General features: G+C 44.0%; 1 protein-coding gene across 3 annotated transcripts in view; it reads right to left on the reverse strand.

Moving 5' to 3' along the window:
• The window catches only part of SMYD3 (SET and MYND domain containing 3), a 657,545-nt gene that overhangs the window by 14,350 nt on the left and 627,111 nt on the right, over positions 1-16,084 (reverse strand). The gene's annotated exons all lie outside the window — the stretch shown is intronic.

Genomic DNA, 16,084 nt, shown 5'->3' on the forward strand with positions numbered 1-16,084 from the left:
CACTGAGAGGATGTAAGGATCCATGGGACTAGAACCCTGGTCAGTGGAGCCTGATGGCTAGCATTGCCATGTTGTCACTGGGAGGGCAGGCAGAGACATATCCAGGGAACACTGTGGAGATTGGGCACTGCAGGAAGTACTACCTCAGTAGTCCTCAACCTATTTACCATTGTGGGCCGCATATGCAGCTCTCTATGTGCTACGTGGGCCGCAGCCACATGTTAGGATATAGATAATCAGGCCTGTCTGTAAAGGCCTATACTCTAAGAATTTAGATGTATTCTTATCACTTAGCTAGTTCTATAGGTATAAAAGAAAAAATCAAAATCACTGTCTGCCGGTGTAAGGGCTTTCTCTTATTGTGACAGTCTGAGGCCCTGTTCTTAGGCTAAGATCTCTGGCTAAGCAGCAGAGGCAGCCATAAGCTGGGAAGCGAACGGACACATCCTTACATCCCAAACTAGTCACATTGAAATAAGGTGCTATTGGGCTGTTAGGAATACAATCCTGTGCTGATAATGCCTATCACCTCCAGAGAAAGGGAAGTGCCTAGAAAATGTAAAAGGAAACTTAGTTTGATAGCATCCTGTCTGGCAAGAACTCACTTATCAATAGCTGGGATGTGAAATCCTCATTTCTGTGTTGTTCTATCACTGTAGTCCCCATTTCCCTATTGTTTGTCTGTATAATCTCTGTCTGGTTCTGTGATTGTTTCTGTCTGCTGTATAATTAATTTTGCTGGGTGTAAACTAATTAAGGTGGTGGGATATAATTGGTTACATAATCATGTTACAATATGTTAGGATTGGTTAGTTAAATTTCAGTAAAATGATTGGTTAAGGTATAGCTAAGCAGATCTCAAGTTTTACTATATAGTCTGCAGTCAGTCAGGAAGTAGGCAGGGAATGGGAACAGGGAATGGGGGTGGGGAAATTGAAATCATGTTTTGCTATGGGGGGGAATGGGAACAGGGACACAGATAAGGCTCTGTGGTGTCAGAGCTGGGAAAGGGGACACTGTCAAGGTTCCTTCCCCACTCTGAACTCTAGGGTACAGATGTGGGGACCTGCATGAAAACCTCCTAAGCTTACTTTTACCAGCTTAGGTTAAAACTTCCCCAAGGTACAAACTATTTTACCCTTTGCCCTTGGACTTTCGCTGCCACCACCAACTGTTTAACCGGGTTACTGGGAAAGAGTTGTTTGGAAACGTCTTTCCCCCCAAAATCCTCCCAACCCTTGCACCCCACTTCCTGGGGAAGGTTTGGTAAAAATCCTCATCAATTTGCATAGGTGAACACAGACCCAAACCCTTGGATCTTAAGAACAATGAAAAAGCATTCAGTTTCTGAAAAGAAGAATTTTAATAGAAGTAAAAAGAATCACCTCTGTAAAATCAGGATGGTAAACACCTTACAGGGTAATTAGATTCAAAACATAGAGAATCCCTCTAGGCAAAACCTTAAGTTACAAAAAGACACAAAGACAGGAATATCCATTCCTTTCAGCACAGCTTACTTCCTCAGCCATTTAAAGAAATCATAATCTAATGCATATCTAGCTAGATTACTTACTAAATCCTAAGAGTCCATTCCTGTTCTGTCCCCAGCAAAAGCATCACACAGACAGACCCAGACCCTTTGTTCCCCCCCCCCCCCTCCAGCTTTGAAAGTATCTTGTCTCCTCATTGGTCATTGTGGTCAGGTGCCAGCGAGGTTATCCTAGCTTCTTAACCCTTTACAGGTGAAAGGGTTTTTCCTCTGGCCAGGAGAGATTTTAAAGGTGTTTACCCTTCCCTTTATATTTATGACAGACACTAAGGAAGGAAACTGGAATTATTGGAACTGGAACTTGCTGAAAGTTCACCCCAATAAACATCGAAGTGTTTGCACTTTTGGAGTTCAGGTATTGTTGCTCTCTGTTCATGCGAGAAGGACCAGGGAAGTAAGTGGGTGAAGGAATAAGCCCCCTAACACCACACACTATATATACTACCTGTATGGCCCTGAGGATGTCACATGGGCCACAGCTGTGTGCTGATTGGGCCAAAAGCAGCCGTTGGTTGAGAACCACTGAGTGATAGTACCCTGCAGGCCTCTGACTGGTCAAGTGCACTATTTAACCCTGGATGGGGCCCCAAGAAGTGGTCTGGGCAACTATACAGATTTCTGGCCTGCTGCAACTCCAGATATCACCTTGCTTTCTGATCTCTGATCTTCAGTCCTATCCTGACTCTTGCTTTCTGATTCCAGCCCGGTACTACCTCTGATCTCTGGTCTCTAAACCCGGCCTGACTGTGACCCTGACTCTTCCTTATTGCATCTGGCTCTAGCGATTCCTCAATTCCTGCTCATGGATTACCATCTTGTGGCCATCCTTGACATATGGACACCAGCCCAGCTGGGAGTTTTAGGCCAGATTGCCTATGTCCCAGTCCCTTACAGAGGAAGACTTTTCAGTTCTGTAGACTATCAAGTTATGGGACTGCACTTGCAGCTGGTGAAAGCTTTCAATGGAACTATGCCAATTTACACCTGCTAAATATATGGCCCGTATTCTAAAAAATGAGATTTCATTATCTTTGCTTCCATAGCTACAAACTACTTTGAAATAATCAACTCCTTTTCCAGTTCAGCCATGATTTTTGCCTGGATGATCTCCTGCAACAGTAGCTGACTATATGCTTTGTGGAGAAGTATTTCCTTTGCTTTGTTCCAAATATATCTGCTGTTCATTTCTTTGAGGGACCTCTTGGTGTCCTCATATTACAGGACACCATAAAATAAAAAAGCAAGGACTGATTTGTTTTAGTTATGCACTTCATTTTCTTTAATACTGTATCACAATCAAATCCATTCAATTTCTACCCTTTCCTGGCTAAATAATCAGAGATTTTGCATTCTCTTGTGAGTTTAGCTAGCATTTGGTATTAAAAAAGAGAGCATCTATACCCACTATCATTTCTGATGCTTTACAATTTAAAACAGATTAATAGATTTGCACTATTTTCTGTAATTCAATTTGCGGGGCTCACACTTACACCTCTGTCTTCAGTCTGATCTGATTTAAAACTCTCAGGATTTATAAACCCTGAAATGAGGGTTTATAATGGAAATGTTAAAAGACCTTTTAATTTGGTGACACTAAGGGCTGGTGCTACACATGGTTTTAATTTGTTCTCTAACGTCTCTTGGTGTAAGTTAAGTAAATACAACAGCATAGAAGACCCGAAGTAGTTTAAGGATCTCTAGCAACAGAGAGAGAATTAAGAATGAGCTACCAGGCTACAGGAAATATGATGAGCAGAATGCAGAGGTGTCAGCATCAGCCTTCTGAAGGAAATGTATTATCTAAAGCTGGTGGAATTCATTGTAAATAAATTATCCAACAAGTTTGACCTAATTTTCTGTTTTGACTCAATCTTGATTTCTTTGACTATGCTCATTATTCATGATTTCAACAAAATACCAAATTTTACCAAATTTCAACCTGTCGGTTATTTGTAAACTGTTCTCAGCTATTTGCTCTTTGTTATACAATGTGTGATTGGTCACCTAATTCACATATTTTTTCTGCTTCTTGATTGAATGGCTGAAATTTTTTAAACAAAAGAATTATGGGAAACATATTTTCAGCATAAATTTAAGGAGAAATAATGATTTGTGCTAAAATACATGAAATGTGTGGTATCTATTATCATGTCCACAAATAAATCAGTGGTTGTGTGAATACTCAAACAACAAATTCTATGACCTCAACAATAAAAGTAGTCTGACCTATATTCAGTCATAGATTCGAAGGCCAGAAGGGACCATGATCATGCAATCCTCCTACACAACACAGGCCATATAATTTCACCTGGTAATTCCTGCATCAAGACCAGTAAGTTGAAGTAGAACATATGTGGAAATTCACTATTCAGAAGAAATAGTCTGAAATCACTTTTTTATATAATTCAACCAACCAGTTCTAGTGCTTTTAACATAATTTAACCAGCCCCATGCAAGAGCATTGCCCGGCAGCTAGTGTAGAAATGGCACTGGCATTTAGTGTAGAGACAGTCTCTCCACCAGTCTGTTGACTGGAGAGCTCAACATATTCAAAGTTGAAAGAAAATATGAAGGGAAATATTTTTGAAACAGGACTAAAGCATTTTGCTTTGTACTTTAAATGGTAAGGGCAGAATATAATCCGCAAGGTTCCCCTATGGAAGCCTTTAAAAGCAGTACCGACTAACATGCTATTGTGTCTGTGTTTGGGAAGGTGGGCTCAGGATTTTCTCCTTTTTTAAAGTCTTATTCTTTCTAGCTTTTTTTTTATTTCATTTTGTTCTTAACAACCTCCCATTTATTACTGTGGATCAGATAAGATTAAACTCCTTCAGGACCTGACATTACCCTACCCCTCTATGTGGCAGGCCTGTCATTTTAGAACAGCAGACTGAATCCTTCACCTGGGGGAGAGGTGATATACTCCAGCTGCCCTGAAATGTTTATTGTCCGTTTTATTCCCCTGTCACAGTGTCTTGCTGAAACAATCAGAACAGCAGTGAACAATTTAATGCAGGCCTCACCCTTTTTTTAATCTTTCCCAAACTTGACCTCTGTAGATTAGGAGTGTGAAATTGGCTCCTTGGCACCAGGAGTCAGGATTTTCTAGTGCTAATTGCTAGTGTAATGTCTGAGTGACATGCCTAACAGCTCCACCAGCACTCAGAAGGAATGAAAGGGAAAATATCCTAAGATTTTTGCCCTTTAAAACCTCTCACACAATGAAGCAGTGAATGGTGACTTGCTGCTATATTACTGTAACACCTAGATTCAGGCCCCACTATTCTAAGCACTATACAAGTGCAGAATGAGAGAGTCCCCTGCCCTGAAGAAATGGGAAACTGAGGCACAAAGAAATTAAGTGATTTGTCTCAGGTCACAATAGGAAATCTCTGGCAGAGCCAAGACTTGAACCTAGATCTCCTGACTGAGCCCTGAGCCAGTGTTTCAACCACAAGACCATCCTTTCTGCATGCAGAAGGCCTGAATCTCATTTAGCCAAGGGCTGTTTTACACAATTCTGACAGTGCAAAAGGGCCTTAATGGGATTGTAAATGTAATTTATGTCTTCTTTACACTGCTATAGTGATGTAAAGCAGCCGTAGTGGAAATAAAAATCAGGCCCAGAGCATTCAGTTTAGAAACTCTTGTGCCAAATCCTGAACTTCTTTTTGTTCCTTCAATGGGACTTTTGCCTCAGTAGGAAGTTCAGGATTTGGCACTACTAAATTATGGATCAAAATTCCCCTTCATCATATACAGATCTAGCAATGTCCCACTACACCTTGTTTCAGTAATTTAACTAACACGACCACATAATCAAACGCACGCCTAAATCGACTGAAGTCACAAGAAACATTAGATACCCACTGAATAAATTATTTCCTCAGTCCTTTGGTCTTTTTGCTGTGTTCCACATGCTGATAATTTGTATCAGGTTAATCAAATGGATAGCATCTCAGGTGCTGGCTCTGCTAAAATGTGAATTATAACTTAACTAAATGGCAAATCAGACACAAGTAATATCTACTGCAATTTTCACTTTCATTCGCCATCCATCTCACTCACCAATTTAAAATCCTAACACAGCAGCTGAGCTGCCCTGCCCCCAAGCTGTCAGTCTAAAGTGTCCACTTTGAAAGCTCTGCCTTTTTCTGGCATCAAGCTATTGATTTCAGATATCAAGGAAAGAAGATGCTGATTCAGAGCTGGCAGTGGGGCACGGTTTTCCAGAGATGGTCATGCATGTCCTGCTTGATCCCTGAGGAGTCCTTACAGCACTCCCATATTCAAATTCCTGCCTTGTGGCTACCATCTTTCTGGCTGAGGTGGACAGGCTGGACCAGGTCAGTGTCTCTCACTTATTTTGAACAGTGCCGGGCATTCATTTCTTTCAGTTGATGAGCACATTGCTTCAGTCCCCTAATAGCCAAAAAAAAGCAAGAGACCAGGATGGCAAAGAGAATGCATCTCCCACAGGGCAGGGCATTACCACAGGGCCACTAAGTCAGCAATGTAGCAACCTATTTCATAATATGTGTACCAAAGAGGCGGGGAAAGGGTCAAAAGGAAAGTGAAGGAAGAGGAATGGGTGAAAACGGCAGGGAGGAGGGCAGTAGGTAAAAGGATCAAGAAAAAGAACGGTAACGCAAGAGTAAAAGATAATAAAGGAGAGCAGGGGGAGAGGGAGCTAAATTACAAGAGAACGATGTACACTGGAGACAGTGTAATTTTGTGACAGTGACCTTGGCATTCATTATCTTCTCCAACAGTAGATCAATGAGCAGACACCCATCTTCCACTCTAAGTATGTTACATCCCCTTGGATTGCAATTAAAAGGCTGACCATAGGCACAAGTCATGCAAGCCTGGGCCTCTGCATTTTGTGAGCGGACCATTTTGTCGCTCTGACTTGGCAACACCCAGTGTGGCTTGATCTTTTCTTCCCAGCAACAGTATCAAGAGTGCCTGGAAAGAACTGAATCTCGCTGCTCGATCCCTTACACCCTGGGATCCAGGAGTGGAAAGGGAATTTCATCTACTCAATTTCTTCTGCCCTCTACTGCAGCTTGGGGTCCCATCAATTACAATGCCAGCCCAGCACACGCATAACTGCCACTAGTGTTAACAGAAGCTTCAGGCACATATTGAGGGGAGACCATATCCCCGGCTCTCAGAACAACCTGCAGCCAGGGCTCCACTCCATGGATCACCTGGTAGGACAGTACTGTCATCTTCAGCCCACAACCCTCAATGTCCTCTCTCCATATGCCATCGTCTCAGGTCACCTCAAAGTACAGATTTCCTGCAACACAGGAAACTAGTGGGGTAGAAAGTAGAGCACTGGTGATCCTGGTTAACTGCAGTGCAGAGAGATTCAGAATTCCTGTACCATGGCCCACGTGGCGGTGAAGAAAGTATTTTTCCCCTTCATGATTACATCAAGCATAAGTGTCGTGGAAGAGCGACAGCTGCCTTGTCCTTGCTTTCGCTCTTAAGAGACAGGACCAGTTATTTTGTGCTGTGGGGAATTTTCTATTTACGTCACGGACAAGCCAGTTCAGAAATAGGCAGGCTGGGATGTGGTGACTGGTAAGTGTCAAGAAGGAATAAATGCAGCATCTTGTCTGGCTGGATTTCAGTCAGTCCCCACTGCTGGAGGCTATGGCATTATTATTTAATATTATTTCAGTATATAGAGCATGGATGGTATGCTACCGATAAGCATTTCCCAGAGACAAACGAAGGCTAAGGCCTAGCCCAAAGCGTGTACGGAGTGAGGTTAAGATTGTAGCAGTCTTGGTAGAGCAGCTACTCTCCATCCTAGGTAGGTGAGTGGGACTTTGACTACACCTCTTCACTGCGCTATCCAGCACAGCTGAGCTGGCACAGAGGAGGAAGTAATCCTTGACTGGTATAAGGCTAGGCAAGATTATTTCCTCCTGGAAAGGGTGAGGAACCAAGGAGTGAATTATGACTCTGAATCATAGTTCAGTCCTTGATCTGCTCCCGGGGCAACACAGCTACATGCTGTCCCTTTCTCAGCGTACATTGGATTCTTACAATCTAGCCCTAAATAAACAATATACAAACAAAGGATGGGGAATGAGCTAAACGAACTACAGTGGCTGACAGTAAATTTGAGCACCAATATTGTTGGCTCCATGATTTTTGGTTTTTATTCTATGTATTGTAAATGCTGTTATACTTCCCTTGTAGTGAAATCCTATACAAGCGTAAAAGAAAATAAGCTTTCCACAGATTATTTTCAACCCACACGATCAATTTTCAGGATGGTTCAAAAATCCTATAGAACAGATCTTATTCTCTATTACTTTCTATAGGTTTTTAGGGAAACTTGTATAGAAGCCTATTCAAATTCTATGAAATCCTGTTGTTTTCACTGTGACACTGTATGGAATCTGGGGGACCCTTGAGGATATTATGAATATCAATATTGTAAAATTGCAATGAGTTGTGCCTGATATGCCATGTAAGGCATTTGCAAAAATGTTATAATTTGCCAGATATGATAATCTGGTCTATATGTTTGTATCACCTTCATATTATGGATTATAGATATGTATGTATGTATGTATTTCAAAATTTGTGCTATGCTTCTGAGTGACACCCCCAGAGAGTTTGGCATCAGCACTGCCTAGCCTGTTTGATGGCCCATTAAGTACTCCTGAGGGCATTCTGTGCCAAAAAAATTAAAAATTCTGTGCACAATATTTTAAAATTCTGCAAATTTTATTTGTCAAAAAAATGTCAAGGCTCCAGCATGGCATTGGGGAGCACAGGCCACTGGCTGCACAGAGGTAGAAGATCACTGTGCAGCTCCCCACTGGGACATGGACTCAGCGGTGAGGCTGTACCCAACCCTGACACAGTGCAAAGACCCGGCCCGCCTCAGAAACAACTCAGAGTCTTGCCACTCTGTGTGGGCAGGCAAGCTCAGCAAGGCAGGATCCAAGTGTGGAGGGGCTTAATGTGGGGGGATCCAGGTCTGGGTTGAGGGGGTTCTGTATGGGGCAATCTGGGTGCGGGCAGCTCAGTGGGGGATCCGGGTGCGGAGGAGATCTGGATGCACAGGGGCTTGTGGGGGGTTCTGGGTGCAACAGAAATGGGACTCTGCAGGGGGGTCTAGGAGAAGGTGCTTGAGGTTCAGCGGGTGGGGGTCTGGGAGGGATAGAGCTCGGCAAGGGGGTCTGAGTGTCAGGGGTTCAGTGGGGGGTCTAGATACTGGGGGAGTGGGGTTCAGTGAGGTGGGGATCCAGGTGCAGCTGGTTGGGGCTTGGTGGGGTGGGGATCTAGATGTGGGTGGCTCATTGGGGTGGTCCAGGAGCAGGGGGAGTAGGGCTCATCGGGGGAGGGGTTGTGAGTGCAGGGGGGGTGAGGCTCAGTGGGAGAGTCTGGGTATGAGGGGGTCTGGATGCACAGGGGTTGGGTGGATGGGGGAGCAGCTCCCTGAACAGGGATCTCTCCCCCTGCAGCTGAGGAGCGATGGGTGCAGGAAGAGGTGGGGAGGGCTACATGACCATTCTTGTGGCTTCCCTTTGCTTCCCCATCAAAAAGTCATTTTTCTGCAGGGAAGCAAAGAAATCTGTGGGGAAAATAAATTCTGCACATGTGAGTGGCGCAGAATTCCTGCAGGAGTAGTTAAGGACCATTAACTATACAAGTGATCCATTGAGAGAAGGCAAAGGATACACCTTATGACTCAGCAAGGCATGCAGGGACATGCCTATGGACAGAACTCTAAGGCTTCCAAGCCATGTGCTGGGCAGCTTGTGTTTGGGACAAAGGAAGCACAAGCCGCATGGCAAAAGACTAAAAAAGACAGCTGCATCTTCTCCATTTTGTCTTAATTCCTGCTTCTTATCTCTGGAGTAACTTCGTTTCTACAAACAAAGCTCTGAACAAAGGACTGAATGACCTATCCAAGCTGTGGATGTGTCTTCTTGTTCTTTTTTCTTTATAATAAATCTTTAGTTTTAGATACTAAAGGATTGGCTGGCAGCATGTATTTTGGGTACGATCCAAAAGATACAGAAGTAGTTTGTGACTAGTTGGGGAGTTTAACTTCAGTGTTACCCACCAGTCTTGGGAGTATCTGCTCTCCCTTTTGCAGCCTGCCCTGATCTTGGCATTTCCAGTGACTGTTACCCTAGGCATACCGGGCCACGTTCACTGCCATTAAATTCAATAGGACTTTTCCATATAGTTTGTCTTAAAGTTCAGATATCTGGTTATTCAGCAGTCTTGGTTCTAGAGGCCTTTTCAGAAGAAATGCATTTTAGAGGAGAAACAGGAGGTGTGCAGAGTGCACAGAAGTAGCTCTAGCATATGGAGTCATGTGGAAGCAGGATGTGGAGACAGGGAGAAGGATGCAATAGAGACAAGGAGTGAGATGTATTGATTGGACAGGGCCCACGGTGGGTTGGAAATGAATTTGGTTTTCAGGATGCTCTGAGGCCATATTCAAGTTGCAGTGGGGGAGGTTTAGGTTGGATATTAGGAAAAACTTTTTCACTAGGAGGGTGGTGAAACACTGGAATGCGTTACCTAGGGAGGTGGTGGAATCTCCTTCCTTAGAAGTTTTTAAGGTCAGGCTTGACAAAGCCCTGGCTGGGATGATTTAATTGGGGATGGGTCCTGCTTTGAGCAGGGGGTTGGACTAGATGACCTCCTGAGGTCCCTTCCAACCCTGATATTCTATGATTCTATGATTCTCGGCTGATATAAATTGGCATTGTACAGCAGCTGGAGCTCTGGCTCCTAATATTGCATAAAATCATATGGAAATGACATTGACGGTGTACCTGTATCTTGAGTTTAGAAAGCACATTTTATAAATTATTAAATTAAAAACAACAGCATCAGCACTCACTTTCACTGGTCACTATTCTCAATACAACTGTGAAAAGAGCTGTCTCCTGAACGTGTGCAATAGACCAGCTGGATTAAAGATCTCCTCTAGCGAATGGTCAGCAACAGTGACAAATTTTGAGTTCAACAATTCTCATACAACGGGGTAATATTTCATGCTAACCATAACACAGCCAATATGTCTAATTTGTGTCATCATGTTAGAAGACCTAGGAAACCCTGACAACTGCAGTCAGGAACAGGGCCGGCTCTAGGATTTTTGCCGCCTCAAGCAAAAAAATTTTGGGCTGCCCCCGCTTTTTTTCGTGCCGGCTCTGCCCCAACTCTGCCGCTTCCCAATCCCTTCCCCGAATCTCCGGCCCCGCCTCCTCCCCCGGTCGTGCCCATTCCCCACCCCATTGCTTCCTACGGCTCCCCCCCGCGCAACCCCCCACCCTAGCTCACCTCCACTCCGCCTGCTCCCCTGAACACGCCGCCATTCCGTGTCTCCCCACTCCCTCTCAGGTGAGGGAGAGGCAGTGTGTTCAGGGGAGCAGGCGGAGCAGAGGTGAGCGAGGGTGGGGGGGAGAGCGCAGGAAGTAATGTGGGGGGTAGAGGAACCGCTCCCTGCCCCAGCTCACCTCCACTCCACCACTGCTGCCTCCCCCGAGCGCTCCGCCACTCGGCTTCTCCTCCCTCCCTCCCAGGCTTGCCGAAGTGATGACACAAATTAGACATACTGGCCGTCTAACTGACATATTGACCAGACTAGAAAGAGGAGAGGAGTGCAGGGGTTGGACAAAGACTGGATGGGCGAATTGGTGGGAGTCTACAGTGGGAGAGCTGAACCCTGTAGAGGAAGGGGGTGCTAGAGAATGAACCGGGGGATGGATGGGAACAGCCAAGGGAAATGGAACAGGTAGGCAACTTTGTGTAGAAAGGGAACATGGAAAGAGAGAGGGAGAAGAGGGGGTAAGTTCCCAAAATCTAACACCAGGTTTGTGTTCAGTTTTGGGGCTGGGTGAAGGGGCCCTAACAGAAGCAGCCGCCCTTTTTATCAGCAGATTCTTATTTAGTCCAAATCGGTTTGCCCACCTTGTTTCAAATTGTCTGCTAAGCTCAGGCCTGCTGTGTTGAAGCCTGCTGTGCTGTCAGTTGATATCAGAGTAGCTAAGGCTGTTTCTTTCGATTTTATTAAACAGTCATAGTCCTTGCAATGGGGTTTTTATATCCAAATAGACTATGAAACAAGTTCAGGGTGTAACCTGCATATCAAACACAGACCTGAATTGGATTATTTTTACTGACAGTCCAGCATTTCTACTGACACCAAAAAATGACTCTTAAGCCCTGTCCAATGATCACACTCCCCAACTCAATAAACGGAAGCTGTAACACACCACTCCCCTGAATAAAAACAAACAAACAAACAAAACCACGTGGGCCTGAATGCTCAGCTGTGCCGAGCTCACTCTCAGGGCAGCTGAGAGAGGTAGGGCAGGCAACTGTAAGCTTCCCTGATCCTGGGACAGGCCAAAGGAATGCTCTAAATCATGCTGACAGCATCAGTCCTATGTTGGCTGAACATCAGCCGGAGTGTTCTGTCCTCCAGCCTCCTTCCCCCTCAAGCCAACGTGTTCTCATTGTGTAGTGGCGAGCAGATAGAGCTGGCTACATTTGCTTTACACTACCCACGGATTCCACCTATGTCATTATTAATAATAATTATTTGTGACAGGTTTCAGAGTAGCAGCCGTGTTAGTCTGTAGCCACAAAAAGAAAAGGAGTACTTGTGGCACCTTAGAGACTGAGATGCTCAAATAAATTTGTTAGTCTCTCAGGTGCCACAAGTACTCCTTTTCTTTTATTTGTGACATGTTTCCATACACTTCATTGCCTACGTGCATGAACAGGAATGTCAAGGCCTAACTTCAGTCACCCACATTTGGGTATTTTGGTCTTAATTGTTCCATGCCTCAGTTTTCCCATATTTAAAATGAGGATATTTATCTACCCTGCATGGCTGATATGAGACTTAATTAATTAAAGTTTGTACAGAGCTTTGAGTGCTTCCGGTGGAAGATGCTGTAGCAGTTCAAAATAGCAGCAGCAGTAGTAATCAGAAATTATACATTTTTTGTAAATTATGCAATTATAATGCAATGGCTGAACGAAGACCATCTGTCTTATTTGGAGAACTTTAACTTGCATGCAGTCATTTAGCTGGATAAAAAATTTCCTCCATTGCCCACATGGAATTTCTCTGCTAAACTGTTCGAAAGAATCTTAGGAAATTAAGAAAGCTGGGGAAAGAAGAAGGGCAGGGGAAATCACATTTCGACAGGAAGAAAGGGGACCTGTCAAGCACAGTAATAGTCTTCAGTAGTCCCTCTTGGGTTCTAAAGTGCTGTCTGAAGTACTTATCAATGCAAAGGATAGATTTATCCAGATAACTCCATTGTGTTGCCACACGACAAACAGGAGCTGGGCAGTAAGTAGTTCAAAAGACTGAGGCACTCTTATGCTGTCTGTCTGTAATCAGGAGTCATATGTTCAGCTCCTAACTCCTAAGTATTTTTAGAGCAAGGGGCTGTCAGCTGGTATGCTGTACACCTTGGTTAATGAGTGCTTCTACCGCTTGGGAGGACAAGGTGGGGAGGGACTCTTAAAAGGACATTTGTTCAGTTGGAATTACATCCATGAAATGAAGATTTCAGTTCTTCCAGGGTAAAGCAGTTTTCAAGATTTCATGCTTGGCATGGTAATTCATATGAATAGCCAGCTACATCTGTGAGCTACTTTCCCTAATGGCTGAAACTATCAGATGGCAAAATACCTTGGGCAATATCCTCAGCTAACGTAAGTTGGCATAGCTCCATTGACTTCAATATTCAGTGTATTGACTTAAAGGGGGTTATGTCATTTTATAGCTGAGGGTCTGCCTTGTTGCATACAAGTTACACCTAATGTTAATAGGAAGATCGCATAATAACAGTGTAAATTTCCAGAACAATACAACTTAAAAAACGTTTTACAATATTTTGGGTTAAAAGATTGATCTTCCACTTTTTTGAAGGAGTGCTGCTTTCCTTGCAGCATGCATCTTTCTACAGCAAGTATATTGCTAAACATAATTTCATTTGCATGCTATGCATTCCAGATGGGTTCACAGCGGGCTTTCAAACACCCCAAATTTCAGAGAGGGGTCAGATCCCGGTTATGATTCAGGATCACTGTCTAACATCTGAGCTATTTAGAAAGAGAATACTGCTGTTCTAATGTATATCAAAATGTTCTATTAAACATCTGATGATGTCTGGTTGTTAGTGTCCCTGCCCAAGATGTAAATATAAATGCACAACTTGTTTAGAGAAGCGTGAAACAGGAAGATGAAGGACACAACCCAAGTGTTCCACACAGAATTCCCACTGAAGCCAGCCGAGCTTTGTGTGAGCATCAGTTACAGAACTGGGCCCTTAGAGGGCTGAGTCTAACTAATGATGTATTTGCATAGGCAAGATAAGGGATGAATAATTCATTTGTATAAGCTACTGTGCTATGAATCTGGGGACCTACTGAATTTGCCTATTCGGTAAAATAGAAATGGAGGATTTGCAGAATAGCCACTCCAAACATCTTTAAAAGTGTGGGGTACAGCATGTGAGGATATAGTTCATCAGGACTTGGATGGCCTTCCTTCTGTCTAATGGTTGCTATTGTAGCTCTCGGGATAGACATACACTGCAATGACAAGGCGTTTCATTTTAAGGGCCACCCACTGGTTGACTTTTGGTTGTTGGAACTGTAGGGCCTGGGATGGAGAAGAGAAGCTGCAGGTGCTCAGCACCTCTCAGAATCAGACTCATAGCTGAATTCTGGAAGTAGACATGCAATGAGCAATAGCATGACCATATCTAGCATGGGCCCACATGCTACCCTGCTCAGGAATAAACAATGGGTGGCTCTAAACCCCAGAGGAAATCCTATGAAACCACATATTGGGCCTGATCCAGCACCCACTGAATTCAATGCAAGTCTTACCATTTACTTCATTGCATTGGATAGGCCCAACAACTTCCAGCCTGGCTTCTCTGTCCTGGAGTCAGTGGGATGGACAGCTTTGCAGGTCAGAAGCCTGCACACTCTACTGCTTCCTAAGGCCTGTGGTGAGAGCCAGGACTAGTCCTGTGGATCCCAGGCCATAGCTGCAGAGGGCTGTGGCTGTAGCTCACGAAAGCTCATGCTCAAATAAATGGGTTGGTCTCTCAGGTGCCACAAGGACTCCTGTTCTTTTTGGGAATACAGACTGACACGGCTGCTGCTCTGAAACCTGATTCCTTGACACTGGCAGCCCACTTCTCCTAGCAGCCTTACTGCTATTGGTTAATGCCCTCTAACCATACACTCTTTCGAATGAGGACAAAAGGCATGAAGAGGGAGTTACTGACTGACTGAACTGAATTCACATTAGAACTCTGCTGTTCCTAAGGGGAGCACAACGACAGAGATCAGCTGCTCCCTGGCTCTGCCCAATTACAGCCTTGGTTTTGGGCTCCTGAAGCCACGCCGCCTTTGCCAGGGCTGCTAGAGCTTCCAGGGTGTCTATAGACAGGACAGATCAATGCAGTGATGCTACTGATCTCTTCTTTCTGCAGCCTTGGGGATTTTTCTGCACCACACAGAGGTGGTAATGTGAGTTTCCTGTTCCAGCTATAGGAAACACAGCCTGTCCTCACTTAAACATTGTTTTAGTCTGTTAAATTTCCATTTTCCAAAGCTGAAAACAGTTTTATAAATTGAGATTTGAAAAAGGCATGATCAGATTCTGTGCTTCAGAAGCCGAGAGTAAGACACAGTGTCTCCTCTAACTCGAAGGCACTCGAATAGAAGAGTTGTCACATTCTCTGTAAAAATATACAACTTGAGGCTACCACATTTTCTCTATTAGAGGGTTGTAGGTAGACAATTCCTGCTCATTCCCACTCTCTCCCCTTGTGAGACTACCCATTTTATTTTAATCCATGTCTTCCTTCTCTCAGTTCTGCCCAAGGGACCTCTTTGGGTTCATCCTTCTTAGTCTTGCTAGCTGTGGTGCTCCCAAACAACTGGTTCAATCCTCTTTAGAAGTCTGAGGACTGAGAGAGCTGAGCACTGATCAGAAGAGCACTCCCATACAGAAAGTACATCAGGGTGTTCTCTTCCATATTCTGCCTTGCTATTGCACTCAAGAAAGAACAGAAGGTGTGGGAACAAGGTGGATCTCTGCACTGCTAGTGGCAGAAGAGTGCTGAGTGGCAAGCGTGGGAAGACTCCTTCATTGGTGGCCCAGTGTACCAGAGAAAATTACGATAGATGGTGCTCTTCTGCTCTGGCCTTAGTGCACCCTGTATTTAGTTATAGTTCAATGAACTGGTCCATCGTGAGGGTGGTGGTCATATTCTCCAACAGAAAAAAATATAGTTCTGGTTAAGATCTTAACTATTTACCCAGCCCTGTTTTGCAGTTTCTGTTATATTAAATGCAATTCCCCTCACTTTTCATCTCCCCACCAAAAAACCAAAGAATACCAGAATCTAGTCAGTTTAACTGTGCTTTCAATTTTTAATGTCCTACTTGTTATTTTTAAAGAAAACAATTAAACGAAAAATAAAAGAAACTAAGAAT

The sequence above is a fragment of the Eretmochelys imbricata genome, chromosome 3, assembly GCF_965152235.1.
Source record: "Eretmochelys imbricata isolate rEreImb1 chromosome 3, rEreImb1.hap1, whole genome shotgun sequence".
NCBI classification, from domain to species: Eukaryota; Metazoa; Chordata; order Testudines; family Cheloniidae; genus Eretmochelys; species Eretmochelys imbricata.